This window comes from Elephantulus edwardii, unplaced genomic scaffold (genome assembly GCF_000299155.1).
Source record: "Elephantulus edwardii isolate Elephantulus edwardi_28Jun2011 unplaced genomic scaffold, EleEdw1.0 scaffold00054, whole genome shotgun sequence".
Taxonomy (NCBI): domain Eukaryota; kingdom Metazoa; phylum Chordata; class Mammalia; order Macroscelidea; family Macroscelididae; genus Elephantulus; species Elephantulus edwardii.
In genome coordinates this window covers 12,665,364-12,678,943 of record NW_006399804.1, presented here as the reverse complement: position 1 = coordinate 12,678,943, position 13,580 = coordinate 12,665,364, and the positions used below count along the sequence as shown (strand labels likewise).

Here is a 13,580-nt window from a genome sequence, read left to right as displayed (position 1 = left end):
CCCAAAATCTCTGTAAATGTTTATGAAAATTAATAAAATATAATTATAGAAAAAAAAGTAAAAGAAGAAAAAAAGGAACTATTTAAAAAAAAGTAAACTGGTGGAGAGGGAAAGGAGGGAGAGGGGTAAAATGTGTAACAATCAATGAATAAAAATCTAACATTTTTGTAAAGCTTTAAAAAAAAAAAAGAAATAGAGTGTAAATGCTAGGAAATAAAAGTAAGTATCTCATAAACTCACCTAGTAACTACTATCAAAATAAACAGGAAAGAAGGAAAATATTAGTAAAAAAGACTGAAACTCTCTTACACAGTTGGTGAGCACATAAAATAGTGCTATGTCTGTAGAGAACACTTTGACAGTTAATAAAAAAGTAAAACAAATACATAAGACCCAAGTATTTCACTCATGTACTCAAAAGACTGATCTAAACCAATATGTGTACACCAGTATTTATTATAGCATTATTCATAAAAACTAAAAGTTAGAAACAGCACAAATGACCATCAACAACAACAAAAAAATGGATACACAAAATGTTTTATAGACATACAACAGAGTATTATTCAGCCACAAAAGAAAGTTAAAGTCCTATTAAGTGTGGATGAACCTTAAAAATACCTTGCTGTGTGAAATAAGACAGGCACAAAAGAATAATTATTATTCCATTTATAGGAAATATCTAGAACAACCAAATTCATAGAGAAAATAGATTAATGTTACTGGAAAGGAACACTTAAAATAGCAACTTTTATATTCTGTGTATTTTACATAAAATACATAGAATAGTGGACTACTACATACCTTAATCAGAGCTGTCCTGCTTTCACTATCAAAGAGGTCAAGTTGGCATTTTCTCTCTACTAGCAGAGTTACCACTTCTGGACGACCAAAAGCAGAGGCTAAATGTAAAGCAGTTCTAGGAAAGGTAAGAGGGAATTTCAGAAAATATACTGCACCATCTCAGAATATTCAATTATTCACATATAGGTAAACATCAAATATGTTATTCCTACTTACTTCAAAACAAATTACTGACATTCTTCTGAAGAAAGTGAAATATTTGTTAGCACTAATAACCCAGGATGAGATGGACTGACACAGTAACTGGAGTGATGGGGGTACAAGTGATGGAGACAGTGAGATATGGCTCAGGATATGGCAGAGTTCAGTTACTGTACATAGGGTTGCTATGAGTCACAGGCAACCTGACAACATATAACAACTACTCACTACATTCATGAAAGGGAAGCCTATTTAAAAAGAAAGAGAAATATAGATGACCCAGGTATTTCACTCAAGTATGTTCCCAAAAGACTTAAAAGTAATGATCTATACCAATATGGGTACACCAATATTCATTATAGCATTATTCATAAAAACTAAAAGGTAGATACAACATAAATGACCGTCAACAAAAAAATGGATAAACAAAATGTAAACCTTTGGATTCAGCACAAAATAGGCTTGAAGCCCACTCTAACTATGTTGCTTAATAGCTAACATCTAGTTTTTCTGTTCTTCCATTTCCTCACCAATAAAATAAAGATAAAAATAGTAGCTATCGCACAGAATAGTAGCATTTCATTGGGATGTGTAAATAGAAGATCTATGTTCTGAAGAGGGTGGAATCAAGTTGCTCTGTGGAAGTTAAGGATTTTGAAGTTCCATCTGACATACTTTGGACATATTTACCAGAGGAGCCAGTCTTTGGAGAAGGACATCATTCTTGGCAGAGTGAAGGAAGCTGAATGAAATGGACTGACTCAGTAAATGGAGTAATGGAGGTTGATGTGTTGAAAAAACTGAGATTGGCTCAGGATAGGGCAAAGTTCAAAGCTATTATACATAGGGCTGGTATGAGGCATAGGTGACTCTACAGCACATAACAACAAAAACATGCAGTGTCCTGAGAACAGCTTCTTAGTTTAGGTACAGGACTACAGGACTTCTATGAGTACAATTAATTGTTCTAAGATTATCATTCTTCTCAATATTAGACATAATTTTTTTTTTTATGATCCACACAGTCAATGCCTTTGAATACTCAAAAAAACACAAACAGACATTCTTCTGGCATTCTCTGCTTTCCACAAAGATCCATCTGACATCAGCAATATCATCCCTGGTGTCACAGTGTCTTCTAAACTCAGACTGAACTTCTGGCATTTCTCTGTCAGTGTATAATGGCAAAGGACTATTTGGTTGTTTTTTTGGTTTTGTTTTTGTTTTGTTTTGTTTTGTTTTTACTATTTGGTTTTAAAGACTAAGGTATTCCTGATTCAGGTCATGATCTTTTATTATGCAAAGAAAGTAAAAAGAGTACTGTATTTCAATGATTCTAAGGTGCTCATATTCTTACAACTTTGGCACGTGAATGCTACTCTTTTTTTAAAAAAAAAAAGATGATGTAGTAAAATTATAATTGGCATTGTTTTAAAATTTTTCTAATAAAATGTAAAATATGACCAATAATACAAAGTCAAATGGGCAGCATTTGACAAGGATAAAGTTTAAAAGGCAAGTAGTGCTGAAATAAGATTAATGGGAACATGAATCACAGGTTGGAAGTGGGAAGCATGGCTACATTTTGTGTACTGTTTGTTAATTGTCATAAAATAAAAGGTTTATAAATAAAAACCAATCTGTTCTAGAATTAAATAATCAAAACAATTAAAAAAATAATACGGTTGCTTCTTAATTTGTTATTTCAAGAAGTACTTTTAAAAAGAAAGCCTACAATATTTACATTTCTGGAAGGAACTCTGGTGGTACAGGGGTTAAGCACATGATTGTTTTTGAATCCACAAAGCAAAAGATGCCGTTGTGTGCTACTGTAAGATTCAATAGGGGATCCCTGTAGCCAATGCTACTCTGCCTGAAATGGTCACTATTACTCAGAAATTACATCACAGCAAAGGGGTTTATATTAGATTTCTCTTATTATTCTCTAAAGTTTTTAAATATAAATGAATAAAGGTTATATACATTTTAAGAAGTGATACTTATCACCAAATTGTCTAATTAATCATCACCAATGTACACTCTTATTACACAGCAACCACACAAACCACCTGGGTTTAAAAAAATAAAATGATATTTCAGCTATTTCAGGGACACTAGTAATTTCTGCTACATCACTTGGTCACGTGTACATTTTCTGGAATAAAGTTCTTTGCTTAATTTCTAATCAGAGTTTAGCTTTGTTTCCTGCTGATTAAAAAGAACAATTAAAATGAATATATTTTGAATCCAAAATATAGAAATATTTTACTAGTTGGCTTTTATTTCGCTAACAAACTGTCTCTGAAACCCCAATGAAGTGTCAGCTATGAGTTGAGTTGTAAAAACGCTAGCAGCGGGGAATACTGCAGGCTTAAAATTCCAATCATCAGTATACTTGAGTTATAATGACAGCTCTATCTGGCGTGCATTCAAACTCAAATTCACTGCCTTCAAGTCAACTTCGACTCATGTCAACTGTCCACCGGCATTCCAAAACTGTAAAAACCATAACCAGAGAAGATTGTCCTTTTTTCTCACATAGAACAATCCAGCCAAAGCATTCTTTGCCTTAGCAACTGTTCTCAAAGGGGACTAAGTCACCAAAGCTCCCCTAAACATGCACTGTTGTTATGTGCTATCGAGTCAGAATCGACTCATAGCAGACCAGTAGGTTTTCAGAGGCTGTAAATCACACGGGGGGGGGACTGCCCATCTTCCTCTGGCAGAAAAGTTGGTGGATTCAAATCGCCTGTCTTTAGGTTGGCAGCACAACTCTTTACCACTAAGATGAATGGGATCCTCTAGGAATCAAATCCCTAAGCACATCCAGAGACTTCTCCCAACAGGGTAAAAAGGGAAGCCACAGACTGGGAAAAAGTATTTGGTAATGACATGTTAGATAAGGGACTTATATCCAGAATTTATAAAATGCTTAGCACCACAACAAGATAAAGGTAAGCAATCCAATTGAAAAATGGGCACAGGATATGAACAGACACTTCATCAAAGAAGACATTCAGATGGTTAACAAGCTTATGAAGAAATGCTCAAAATCCCTACCTAGCTCTAAGAGAGATGCAAATCAAAACAACTATATCATCTCACCCCAGTCAGAATAGCAAAATTTAACAGAACAGCAAGCAACAAATGCTGGCGAGGTTGTGGAGAAACTGGAACCCTTATTCACTGTTGGTGGAAGTGTTAAAAATGATGCAACCACTGCGGAAGGTGATAATACCCCAAAGAGACCATAACTGACATCCAAGCAGATGTGTGCACACCCATGTTTATCGTGACTTTGTTCACAGTGGCAGGGAGTTGGAGGCAGCCTAGGTACCCATCAACAGATGAATGGATGGAGAGGCTGTGGTATGTTTACACAATGGAATACTGCGCCGAGGGTGGATGATGCCGGAGGACATTGTGCTGAGTGGAGTATCTCAGTCACTGGGGGAAAAGTGCTGCATGGTGCTACTGTTGTAAAGCAGGACTGACCTCTGGGTTGGGGGGAGACTGAGGAATATGGGCTCAGTGACGCACTGAAACAGATGAGGGAGAAAACTCTTTAATGGGGATATGTTATTGGGTATTTTTGCCATGACAGGAGTCCAGAGCGAAGGCTGTGTAGTGGAGTGGACCTGCGGGGAGGGACTGTAAAACAATGAAAGACTTTTTCTTTCACTTTTCCAAGAGGGCAGTGTACTAGGGGGGAGGGTTGGAAGGGGGGAAAAGTAAAACAATTAATGAATGGAAATCCAAAGTCGCTCTAAATTTTCATTGAAATTAATAATAAATTAAAAAACGATAAAATATAAAAAAGATTCAAAAAGTAAAACAACCTAAGAGTTTTTTGTATGTAAGCTATATGTTAGCTGGGCTTACAATAATGTTTTTACTGTAACGAGAGCAGTTTTATAAAAAATTAATTTATGTTAAAACATTACACAGTAATTTTATAAAGAAATCATGTAGGTCTCATTTCTCAAATAGGGTTACCCATTCCAGTCTGCCCCACAAAGCACGTCCATAATAAATTGCTTGCCCCATCGCCAGCACACCACCCAGCCGCGATTACCTGTTCGCTTTGTCTCGATCATTCAACTGATTATTCCCGACGAAAATAAGCTGCTGGACCTTCGCAACATTACCCAGGATAGCAGCTTTGTGGATCTTTCCAAGGTCTTTATCGCGGATGGTATATCTATACTGAGGGTTAACATGTTTATCATCCAGACATTCGGACTCCCCGCCAGCAAACAGCTTCTTACCCCTGAAACCAAAAATCTTCTTCATCACAGAAGCGATAGACTTCAAAACCACCTCAAATCTTCATAAGGGTTTTTTCGCCAGTTTAGCCGAATTAGCAAAATTAAAGATAATGGAATCATAGCTGGTCTCAACAACTAAAAAAAGATACTAGCTATCTGACAGCCAGAGCTAACCGTAACCAAGCAAAGCCGAGAAACAGAACTGCGCGTGCGCGTCGCGGATGATGATGTCATTACGCATACGCTTAGCGACCCTGCAAGCAACGGTTCCCAGTGTGTGTTCGCGGTACTGAGACAATCTGTGTCTGTGCGTTTGATCACCTTTTAGGATTTGGTATTCTGGAAGACTGTTAATACTGCTGGAGCCCTACTGGCCTCGTGAGTAAGGAGTTGTGCTGCCAATCAAAAACAGGCGGTCCAAATCCACCAGCTGCTCGTCGGGGAAAAAGATGGGCAGTCTCCTGCACAAAGTAAAACCTCTGAAAACGCGCTAGAGCGTCAGCTTTGAGTTGGTTCTCAATGAAGAACACATAAACGAGGACACTATGTTACTGGTGGCATAGTGCATAGGGAGTTGTGCTGCTAGCCTAAGTTTTGCGTCTCTATCCATTTAAATCAACCAGTCACTCATAGGGAGAAAGATGGTCAATGTCCTTACAGCCTCAGAAAGCTCGCTGGAGGGTCAGCTATCAGTCATTTCCAGGCAATGGCGATGACTTGACTTTTGACTATATTTGTTACTGTATAAAATTTATTTAGGAAAAATGCACATGGTCACTTGATTCAGATGACATGAAAACATTGCTACAGCAGCACCTCAATAAAATCTTTGTTGTTCTTGTTGTTATGTGCCGTTGAGTCGCTTGCGACTCATTGCGACCCTATGTACAACAGCCCTAAACCCTGCTCTATCCTGTGCCAATCCCACTGCCTCTGACACACTCATCCCGATTACCCCAGTCACTGAATCAATCCAACTCACAGAGTGTCTTTCCCTCCTGCGCCGACCCTCCACCCTCCCAAGCATGATGTCACTCTCCAAGGACCTGTCCCGCCTTACAACATGTCCAAAGTATGTCAGAAGAAGCCTCAGAATCCTTGCCTCCAAGGAGTAGCCTGGTTTAACCCTCTCCAGGATGAATCTGTTTGTTTTCTTGGCAGTCTATGGTATATTCAATACTCTTCTCCAGCACCACAGCTCAAAGGCATCAATTCTCCTGTCCTCTCTAGTCATTGTCCAACTCTGATGCATAACAAGTGATTGCAAAGACCATGACCTGTATCAGGCGCACCTTAGTCTCCAGAGACACACCGTTGCTCTTGAGTACTTTAGAGAGGTCCCAACAGCAGACTTTCCCATCGCAATACGTTTTTTTTATTTCCTGGCTGCTGGTGCCAAGAGTGTTGACCATGGAGCCTAGCAAACTGAAGCTGTGAACAATCTCAATCTTCGCCATCCATCCTGATGCTGCCAGTTGGTTCAGTGGTGAGAATTCTGGGATTCCCATTCTTCTCAGAGTCAGCCACAGTTTGTTATGATCCACGCAGTCAAATGCCTTTGCATAATCAATGAAACACAGATAGACATTCTTCTGGTATTCCCTGCTTTCAGCTAAGATCCATCTAACATCAGCTACAATATCCCTAGTACCACGACCCCTTCTAAACCCAGCCTGGACTTCTGGCAGTTCTCTGCTGATGTGCTATTCCAGTCGTTTTTTATAATCTTCAGTAGAATCTTGCTTGCATGTGAAATCAACGATATTGTTCTGCAGTTTCCACACTCTGTTGGGTCACCCTTCTTTGGAATGGGAACAAATATAGATCTCTTCCAGTCAGTTGGCCAAGTGGTTGTTCTCCAGATAAAATCTTTAATCACACATTTACTTTTAAGCAGAAGGTAGCATTTAAGACTTTTTCAAAATGGAATTGCTCACAATGTCAAACAATCTTTTCTCATCTACCTTAAAATGTCACTTTATGATGTTCTAATTTTTCTCTTGCAGGTTACCCATTCTGTTTTGTTTAATAGGCTGTGGGTTTCATTGCTGTGCTTGTTAGGTACTGTGTAGCATAGAAACAACAAAAACAACAGATCTGAGCTGTGCTCTATCCTGTGCTATCATCCCCATCCCTGATATATCAGCCCATTGTTACAGTCACTGTGTCTTGCTAAGAATTTTACACTCTCTCACCTCCACTTTGCCCAGCTGCTGTCTTTTTCCAGGGACTGGTCCCTTCTGAAAACATGCCATTTTTTATGAGATAAAGTTTCACCAACCTTGTCTCTAACAAGTATCCAGGTTGCACTCCCTTCAAAACAGACTTGCTTATTCTTTTGACAGTCATGTCAGTACTTTTCTCCCACACCATAATTCAAAAGAATCATTTTTTCTGTTATCTTTATTCCTAATCCAACTTCGACATGCGCACGAAGTTATTGAAAAATACAGTGGCTTAGATCAGGCACATCCTGGTTTTAAAATGACATCCTTACCCTTCAGCACTTTGGAGAGATCTCGGACAGCAGATTTTCCCCGGTGCAACTGGCATTAATACTAATGCTGCTTGCATTGTTGTTGTTATGTGCTGTCGAGTTGTTTGCAACTCATAATGACCCTATGTAAAGAGCCATAAACCCTGCTCTATCCTTGGCCAGCCTCATTGTCGCCAACACACTTACTCCCACTACCCCAATCACTGAATCAATCCAATTAATCGAGGATTTTCCTCTCCTGCACTGTCACTCCACTCTCCCAAACATGATGTCCCTCTCCAAAGAGTGGTCCCTCCTTGCAACATGCCCAAAATATGTCAGACAAAGCTTCAGAATCCTGACTCTAAGGAGCAGCCTGGCTTCACCCTCTCCAAAACGAACCTGTTTTTTTCTCCTAGCAGTCCATTCAACACTTTTCTCCAGCACCACAGCTCAAAGGCATCAATTCTCTATCATCTCTAGTTACTGTCCATCTCTCTAATGCATAACATGCAATTGCGAACACTATAGCCCAGATCAGGTCCACCTTAGTCCCCATCCTGATGTCATTGCTCTTCAGAACTCTGGAGAGGTTCCTGACAGGTTACTTTCCTAATGCAGTTCATCTCTTGGTTTCCTAGTCGCTGGTACCAAAAATGTTGACTGTGGAGCCAAGCAAACTAAATCTGTTAACTATCTCAGTCTCTTCACCATTCATACTGATGCTGCCACTTGACCCAGTGGTGAGAATCTTTGTTTTCTTGATGTTGAGCTTCAATCCGTATTGAAGGCTGCAGTCCTTGACCTTCTGCATCAAGCACTTCAGGTCCTCAGTTTCAGCAAACAGGGTTGTATCATCCGCATAACGCAGGTTGTTGATGAATCTTCCATCAGTCCTGATGCAACATTCCTCCTTGTACAGTCCAGAGTCCCAGGTGATCTATTCTGCATACAGATTGAAAAGGTATGGAGACAGAACATCTCTGGTGGATCCCCTTCCTAATTGAGCCATGCAGTGTCTTCCTGCTCTGTTCTGATGACTGCCTCTTGGTCCAAGTTAGGTTTCACATAAACACAATCAAATGTTCTGGGATTCCCATTCTTCTCAGAGTCAGCCACAGCTTGTTGTGATCCACACAGTAAAAAAGCCTTTGAATAGTCAATGAAACACAGATAGACATTCTTCTGGTATTCTCTGCTTTCTACCAATATCCATCTAACATTAGCTGTAATATCCCTAGAACCGCAACCTCTTCCAAAGTCATCCTGCACATCTGGCAATTCTCTGTTGTTATGTTGCTCCAGTCGTTTTTGGATAATTTTGAGCAGAATCTTACTTGCATGTGATATTAATGATCCTGTTCGATAATTTCCACACTCTGTTGGGTCACCTTTAATGCTCCACTATTACTAACATTTAATCTGCAAAATAAATTTAATGTCTATTAAGTTTCCGAATTTCTCCTCCTTATTCTTCATTATTTTCTTGGAAATATTTGCCCATTATCTGATGTGAATTTTATATCACCTTGCCAGATTAAAAAAAGAATTATTCTTGTTTGTTGCAATCAATTCAGACTGACTCCACTGACCCTCTAGTGGATTTTCAGAGGCTGTAAGTTACACAGGAAGAGACTGTCTTTCCTTCAGATTAGTTGGAGGATTCCACCTGCTTTCCTTTGGCTTGGTAGTGCATCTTCCTACACCCTAGATGACCAGAGCACTCAGTTATATTTGTATAGCGGTTGCTTGAGAGAAGTCATCATACTTAGAAATTAATGTCTTGAAACAATCTATATAATTAATAACTTCATGTTTAAGTCTAGTTTTATAGTGGAGGGACAGCGCAGGAGGGGAAGACCCTCTATGAGGTGGATTGATTCAGTGACTAGGGCAATTGGGATGGGTTTGTCAGAGGCAGTGCGATTGGCACAGGATAGAGCAGGGTTTAGGACTGTTGTACATAGGGTCGCTTTGAGTCGCAAACGACTCGACAGAACATAACAACAACAGTTTTCTAGGCCTTATTAGATTTTTTGTTTGTATCCTGCACATTTATTCATATGTTTCTTTTCCCACTTTTTAAGGTAGTGGTGCTGTCAAGTTGGGTATGACTCATAAGAACCCTATAAACATAGAGATGACCCTTGTCCCATACTGTGCCATCCTTATCTTCTCTAACACACTTGAGTCCATTCTGTAGTCACTGTGTCCTTTCATCTCACTGATGGTCTTCCTCTCTTATGCTGACCCTCCGCGTTTCTAAGCATGATCTCTCTTTCCAAGGAATAGCTTCTTCTAGCAACATGCCAAGAGTATGTGAGATAGAGCTTCACCATCCTAGCTTCCAAGTAGCACTCTGGCTGTGCTTTTTCCAAGACATATCTGTCTTTGTTCTTTTGGCAGTCCGTGAGCTATTCAGTACTCTTTTCCAACACTACAACTTAAAGACATCAGTTCTTCTATCATCCTTACTTATTGTCCAGCTCTCAGAGGCTAGCAAGTGATGAAAAAGATACCTTCATCTTCAGACTGACATTACTGTTCTTCAGTGTTTTGGAGAGGCCCATAACAGTAGACTTGCCCAACGTAATAGGGCTCCTGACTGTTGTTGCTGAATTTTGATTGTGGATCCAAACAAGAACAAATTATTGACAACTTCAATCCTTTCTCCATCTATCATGATGTTGCCTATTGGCTCGGTGGTGAGGACCTTTGTTTTCCTGATGTTGAGATGCAATCCAAATTGAAGGCTATAGTCCTTGATCTTTTGCAGCAAGTGTTTCAAGTCTTCCTCATTTTCAGTGAACAATATTGTCTTATCTACGTAACGTAGCTTATTGATGAGTCTTCCTATGGTCCTGATGCCACATTCCTCTTCATAGAATCCAGCTGCACAAATGATATGCTTAGTTACAGACTGAATATGTATGGAAAAAGAATAGAGCTCTGACACACACCCTTCTTGATTTTAAACCATATACAGTATTCCTTTGTCCCATTTGAACAACAGCTTTTTGGTCTAAGTAGAGGTTTCATATGAGCACAATTAAGTGTTCTTGGATTCCCATTCTTTTCAACATAAGCCATAATTTGTTATGATCTCATTTTTCTCAGTTTTCTTTGTCCACTCAAATATATTCCTCACTGCAGAATAACAGTTTGTTATGAATACTCTTATGATACAGTTTGTCTTTAAGATCTTACAACTTAAAATGTCTTCTTACTTTCATCTGACTAAATATGTAGCTGCTCCATGCCAGTCTTTTTTTTTCACAGTCTTTAAGAGTGTAAAATATGTTCACTCTTTCATCTACAAAAAGAAGGCAGAAACAGTTGAATATATATAGAAATTCCCTTTATTGTAATTACATCCATACAACAACAGCTAATAAAACCTTCTGGATATTCCAGAATCACAGATTTGTCTCTTAATAAATGAAGGGTTAACAAAAAAATATGTAAAGAGATGCTTTCCTGGATGTGCTCATTAGGTTGTGCTAAGAAATCGTGAGGACGACTACCTGGCCAACTGTCTGGAAAAGATCCATATTTATTCCTATTAAAAAAAATTAGTCTGACAGAGTGTGGAAATTACTGAACAGTATCATTAATAACACACATAAGCAAAATCCTGCTGAAGATTATTAAAAAATGACTGGAACTACTGTAGTTAACAGAAAACTACCAAAAATACAAGCTAAATTTAAAAGAGGCTGTAGTACTAGAGATACTGCTGCCAGTGTTGATGGATCTTGGCTAAATACAAAGAGTACCAGAGGAATATCTACTTGAGTTTCATTGACGATGCAGTGACATTTGTATAGATTCCCAAAGATTGTGGCTAACCTTGAGAAGAATGTGAATCTCAGAACACCTCTCCAGAATGCTAAGATTGTGCTCATGCAAAATCTATACTTGAAAAAGGAAGCAGTTGTCAGACAGAACAAGGAAATACTGCATGGTTCAAAATTACAAAGGGAGTGCATCAGAGATGTATCCTGTCTCCATACCTTTTCATTCTGTACTTTATGGGTAGGAGGAGTGTGACATCAGTATTAGGGAAAGACTCATCAACACACTGCATTATGCAAATGATAACAATTTTGCTTACCAAAATGGAGGAAGATCTGAAGTATTTGCTGCACAAGGTCAAGGAATGTAGTCCTCAATATGGATTGAAGCTTAACATCAAGAAGTCAAAGATTCTTACCACTGGACCAATTAACAGCACTATGATGGATGGGGAAGAGATTGTGGTTGTTAACAATGTCAGCTCCACAATCACACTCTTGACACCAGCAGTGAGGAAGTCAAAAGACGAATTGCATTGGGGAACTCTGTTGTCAGGGACCTCTCCAGAGTGCTAAGAGCAAGATGTCAGTCTAGAGACTAAGGTGTACCTGATCCAGGCCATGGTCTTCACAATTGCTCTTTATCAGAGCTGGACAATTATGAATAGGGATAATAGAAGAGGAATTGATGTGTTTGAGTTGTGGAGCTGGAGAAGAGTATTGAGCTACCATTGACTACAAGAACAAATAGATATGTCTTTGAGAGAATGAAACCAAATTTCTCCTTGGAGGCAAGGATTTTGAAGCTCCATTTCACATACTTTGGGCACATGGCCAGGAAGGACCAGTCCTTTGAGAAGGACAGCATGCTTGGAAAGGTGGTGGGGAGGAAGACCCCAGATGAGATGGATTGTCACAGTAACTAAGGCAATGGGATTAGGTGTGTCAGAGTCAGTGAGACTGGTTCAGGATATGGCAGTCTTCACAGCTATTGTACATAGGGTCACTATGAGTCATGAGTGACTCAATGGCACATAACAACAACCAAAAAAATAGAATTTCTATTTAACTAACATGTAGTTGCACAAGGTACACCAACAAAATCTGAACAATGACATCAATGGAAATGCATAACTATCAGTCTACTGTCTTTCTTTGGAAGTTATTGAATGCTCCTTTTTTGTTTGTAAATTGAAGGAATTTGATGACAAATTGTTTGGAGTCACCAACTCAGCAGGCAAGCATCTGTACTTGAGCAGAAATTGTTGCTGGAATGCACCTGAAAGACCCAAGAAGGAGACCATAGTGTCCCTACTGAGGACATGGCTGGTTCCAGGTGAGAGTTAAAAAACTGAGTGATCATGAGGGCATTTGACCTCCCCTTTCTTCACAAGGGGAGAACACAATTCTTGGCAACAGCAGCCCAAGGTTGATTCCTGTGAGGTACAAGAAGCCACTGTTTTTCATGTTCCAAACCTTTTCTAATTCTAACATCAGCCATCCCTCCCACAGGACTCACTAATTCTCTGCTAGGTTTAGTAATTTGTTACAGTGGTCACACAGAACATAAGATTATAGAGTTTGTTAGGGAAATAACAACAATTCAGGTTTAGGAAGAAGATAAAATACAGTTTCCTCCCTCCCTTCCTTCCTTCCTTCCTTCCTTCCTTCCTTCCTTCCTTCCTTCCTCCCTTCCTTCCCTCCCTCCCTTCCCTTCTTTTTCCTTCCCTTGTCTTTGTCCTTGTCCTGTCCTTTTTTTTTTCAGGCCAAGAAATTTTATTCAGAAGGAACAGCCAGGCTGACTCCAAAGCAGGGAGCAGCCCAGGCCTAGTTAGGGTGAAGTCCTGGACTGTTTTATATGTGTTATTAGGAAGTAGGCAGAGGCTTGTACTATGTAACAAGATAAGGAAGTAGGCAGGGAATGTAGTGTGTTACAATATAAAGAAGTAGACAGTTATTTCTGAGAAAGGGGAGGGGGAGCAGCTCCACAGCACTAACATTTCAGCCTTCTGTTATATGATTGGGGTCGCTGAGTTT

General features: G+C 39.3%; 1 pseudogene; it reads right to left on the bottom strand.

The window, feature by feature from the left end:
* LOC102867008 overlaps positions 1 to 5,507 on the bottom strand; it is a 123,525-nt pseudogene extending 118,018 nt beyond the window's left edge.
* Between the last annotated feature and the right edge of the window lie 8,073 nt (positions 5,508 to 13,580).